General features: G+C 47.6%; 1 protein-coding gene across 1 annotated transcript in view; it reads right to left on the bottom strand.

Annotated features, from left to right (window-relative positions):
• LOC143956160 (uncharacterized) overlaps nt 1–4,807 on the bottom strand; it is a 482,654-nt gene that overhangs the window by 300,380 nt on the left and 177,467 nt on the right. The window lies entirely within an intron of this gene.

Below are 4,807 nucleotides of genomic sequence, written 5' to 3'. Positions count from 1 at the left end.
TCCCTAGCCTCAGATGTGAGAAGGAGGGGAATTCCCTAGCCTCAGGTGTGAGAAGGAGGGGAATTCCCTAGCCTCAGGTGTGAGAAGGAGGGGAATTCCCTAGCCTCAGGTGTGAGGAGGAGGTGTATTCCCTAGCCTCAGGTGTAAGGAGGGGAATTTCCTAGCCTCGGGTGTGAGGGGAATTCCCTAGCTTTAGGTGTGAGGAGGTGAATTACCTAGCCTCAGGTGTGAGGTGTATTCCCTAGCATCAGGTGTGAGTAGCAGGAAGGGAATTCCCATTCCCTAGCCTCAGATGTGAAAAGAGGAACAAGAATTCCCTAGCCTCAGCTGTGAGGAGAATGAGAGGAATTCCCTGCCCTTGGGTGTTAGGATAAAGAGGGGAATTCCCTAGCCTCAGGTGTGAAGAGAGGAGGGGAATTCCCTAGCCTCAGGTGTGAGGAGAAATAGGGGAATTCCCTAGCCTCAGGTGTGAGGTGTATTCCCTAGCATCAGGTGTGAGTAGCAGGAAGGGAATTCCCATTCCCTAGCCTCAGGTGTGAGGGGAATTCACTTTCCACAGGTGGGGGGAGAATTAATCCTCTTCTCACATCCAAGGCTATGGAATTCACCCCCTGAGAAAAGGGAAGTCCCCTCTTCTCACACCTGGGGCATGGAAATCCTCTGTATCCTTCTAACGCCTGAGACCAGGGAACCCCTTCCTCTCGCGCCTGATGCTGGGGAAATCTTCTTACTTAATCCTGAGGCTGGGGAGATCTTCCTTTTACTTAATCCTGAGGCTGGGGAGATCTTCCTTTTACTTAATCCTGAGGCTGGGGAGATCTTCCTCTTAATCCTGAGGCTGGGGAGATCTTCCTCTTAATCCTGAGGCTGGGGAGATCTTCCTCTTACTTAATCCTGAGGCTGGGGAGATCTTCCTCTTAATCCTGAGGCTGGGGAGATCTTCCTCTTAATCCTGAGGCTGGGGAGATCTTCCTCTTAATCCTGAGGCTGGGGAGATCTTCCTCTTACTTAATCCTGAGGCTGGGGAGATCTTCCTCTTAATCCTGAGGCTGGGGAGATCTTCCTCTTACTTAATCCTGAGGCTGGGGAGATCTTCCTCTTAATCCTGAGGCTGGGGAGATCTTCCTCTTAATCCTGAGGCTGGGGAGATCTTCCTCTTAATCCTGAGTCTAGGGAGATTCTCCTCTTACTTCTGAAGTTAGGAAATCCCCCTCTTCTTCTCCCAACACATGTGGGCAGAGAATTTGCCTCCTTTTCCTCACACCTGAAACTAGGGAATTCTCACACCCGAGGCTGGGGGAATTCTCCTACTCACACTCTAGAATAGAGAATTCCTCACCTCCTCCTCACACTTAAGGCTGAGGACTTCTCCTCCTCACCCCTGAAGTCAGGAATTCCTTTTATGCCTTTCAAATTTTTTCACTTTACTAAAGTACTCCGTAAGAGAATCTAACAGAATGAACAAGCAGTATGTACCCGAGAAGCCACCATTCCCCTCCCCTTTGCATTGGTCTTGGCTCATCTCTACAGCACTTTTCTCTGCCCTGAGAAATTCGCACAGTGATTGGCAGAGACAGAGAACGTTTAGAAACACTACCATAGAAAACGCATGGTTCTGATCATATCGTTACCCCTTTCCAGTATAGCAGGACTATTTTGTTACTCTTCTGACACATCCCACCCTTTTTTCTCCAATGTAATTGTTGAAAATTAATATTGTGGTTTTGTTTTCTGTCCAACTTGCCTTTAAAGCTTCAGAAGTAACTATTGTGTTCAGGGTTTAGTAGTCATAGTCTGTCTCCATGGAGGGGGAGAAACGGGGTGTGTCTGTCTACTATTTATGGATGGGGGCGTGTCTGTCCACCGTTCCCTAATGTTTATGGAGGGGGCGTGTCTGTCTACCGTTCCCTAGTGTTTATGGAGGGGGCGTGTCTGTCTACCGTTCCCTAGTGTTTATGGAGGGGGCGTGTCTGTCTACAGGTTCCTGGTGTTTATGGAGGGGGCGTGTCTGTCTACAGTTTCCTAGTGTTTATGGAGGGGGCGTCTGTCTACCGTTTCCTAGTGTTTATGGAGGGGGCGTGTCTGTCTACTGCTTCCTAGTGTTTATGGAGGGGGCGTGTCTGTCTACCGTTCCCTAGTGTTTATGGAGGGGGCGTGTCTGTCTACCGCTTCCTAGTGTTTATGGAGGGGACGTGTCTGTCTACCGCTTCCTAGTGTTTATGGAGGGGGCGTGTCTGTCTACCGTTCCCTAGTGTTTATGGAGGGGGCGTGTCTGTCTACCGCTTCCTAGTGTTTATGGAGGGGGCGTGTCTGTCTACCGCTTCCTAGTGTTTATGGAGGGGGCGTGTCTGTCTACCGCTTCCTAGTGTTTATGGAGGGGGCGTGTCTGTCTACCGCTTCCTAGTGTTTATGGAGGGGACGTGTCTGTCTACCGTTCCCTAGTGTTTATGGAGGGGGAGTGTCTGTCTACCGCTTCCTAGTGTTTATGGAGGGGGAGTGTCTGTCTACTGCTTCCTAGTGTTTATGGAGGGGGCGTGTCTGTCTACCTCTTCCTAGTGTTTATGTAGGGGGCGTATCTGTCTACAGTACCCTATTGTTTGTGGAATGGGTGTGTCTGTCTACTGTTCCCTGCTATTTGTGAAGGGAACATGTCTGCCTATCGCTTCCTTGTGTTTGTTGAGCAAACATGTCTGCCTACCGCTTCCTTGTGTTTGAGAAGGGGGCGTGTCTGTCCACCGTTCCCTACTGTTTAAGGAGGGGGCGTCTGTCTACCGTTCCCTACTGTCTGTGGAGGGGGCGTGTCTGTCTACCATTCGCTACTGTGTGTGGAGAAAACGTGTTTGCTTACCGCTTCCTTGTGTTTGTGGATGGGGCGTGTCTGTCTACCATTCCCTACTGTTTGTGGAGGGGCGTGCCTGTCTACCGCTTTGTGTTTATGTCTACTATTCCCTACTGTTTGTTTACATTACATGACTTTAGCAACACATAAATGTTACCTCAACAGGCTATACAGGCCTTTGGGAACAAGATAGGTAATAAAATAAAAAATTTACCAAGTTGCCGATTTCACTGTCCCGCCTTATGCTAGCGCATTTATGGGACAACAGAGTTCCCCTTTAAACGGAAGGAATTTTTTGTACTGTTCAAAGGGTGGGAACTATATTTTTCTAGAGTCCACACATGGACTCACGGACTTCCCAACATAGGTACCTATCAACCTTACTGTGAGCAGCCATAGCGGCTGAAATCATGACTTCCCTTGAGGAACCGCCACTGGTGGCCAAAGCCCGCCTCTGAGGAAGCATTCATGATTACATTGACCTCCCTGATGGTGTTAGTATGAAGTGTTGTATATAAACTTGGCGGCTATTAAATTCTATTCTCACGTATAACCCGTTTCATTTCCTAACATTTATAAGACTGGATGCAATTTTTTCCATCATTATTATTGTACAGGCTTATGTGTGAAATAATGTTGGCCTGCTATTGAGATCAACATACACGATATTGTTAAAAGTATTGGGACGCCTGCTTTTACACGCACATGAACTTTAATGGGATCTCGGTCTTAGTCCGTAGGGTTCAATATTGAGTTGGCTCACCCTTTGCAGCCTTAACAGCTTCAACTCTTCTGGGAAGGCTGTCCAGAAGATTTAGGAGTCTGTCTATGGAGAATGTTTGACCATTCTTCCAGAAGCGCATTTGGGAGGTCAGGCACTGATGTTGGACGAAAAGACCTGGCTCGTAGTCTCCACTCGAATTCATCCCAAAGGTGTTCGGGTTGAGGTCAGGACTCTGTACAGGCCAATCAAGTTCCTCCACCCCAATCTCGCACATCCATGTCTTTATTTACCTTGATTTGTGCACTGGTACGCAGTCATGTTGGAACAGGAAAGGGCCACCTCCAAACTGTTCCCACAAAGTTGGGAGCATAAAATTGTCCAAAATGTCTTGGTATGCTGATACCTTTAGGAATTCCCTTCACTGGAACTAAGGGGCCAAGCCCAAGCCCTTAAAAACAATCCCCACACCATAATCCCCTCTCCACCAAATGATTTGGACCAGTGCACAAAGCAAGGTTTGGATTTGCTTACAGCTCTCGGAAACACTGCTGGTGAAGTTTTTCAAGCGGTAATTTGTGTCACCGCCCCTCTCATATTTATACCGAAAATGCCAATCTCAGGCTGCTCCCCCCACCCAATTCATCAGGAAAAAGTGGCACCATCATTTGCCTTTGTAACAGCCAAAGCTGTGCATACATATGAATCCTGTTGGTGAAATCTCGCCCAGGGGGCCCCAGGAGATATAAGGTGCTGGGAAGGAATCCTGTTTTTATTCATTTACAATGAAGTCATTATCTTCTAGGAAAGAACTAAAATAAATATGCAAAATAGGTATCTCAAGCCCCGCCCTCACCCACAACTAGCTACGAGACATCCATAGTAGCTCCAATTTTAAAGTAACACATGACATTGGTTTACACAGGGATCCTCAAATTACGGCCCTCCAGCTGTTGCGAAACTACACATCCCATGAGGCATTGTAAAACTCTGACATTCACAGACATGACTAGGCATGATGGGAATTGTAGTTCCTGAACAACTGGAGGGCCATAGTTTGAAGACCCCATGGGTTTACATTTAGCCATGGGATGACTAAACGGGAAGATGGCTGGGCATGCAGGAAAGCATCCCTCTCCCCCCAACTAAACCAGTTCCATGTTAAATATCTGGTGGGTTCCTCAACAAAAAAAAAATTACACCTTTATACACCATTATTAATAAACTATTTTCTGGAAACCAACCCA

Source organism: Lithobates pipiens, unplaced genomic scaffold (assembly GCF_037356315.1).
Source record: "Lithobates pipiens isolate NorthernLeopardFrog02 unplaced genomic scaffold, aLitPip1_a1.2 Scaffold_35, whole genome shotgun sequence".
Classification (NCBI taxonomy): Eukaryota; Metazoa; Chordata; class Amphibia; order Anura; family Ranidae; genus Lithobates; species Lithobates pipiens.
The sequence above is the reverse complement of the archived record's forward strand: the minus strand, read 5'-3'. Positions and strand labels throughout refer to the sequence as shown.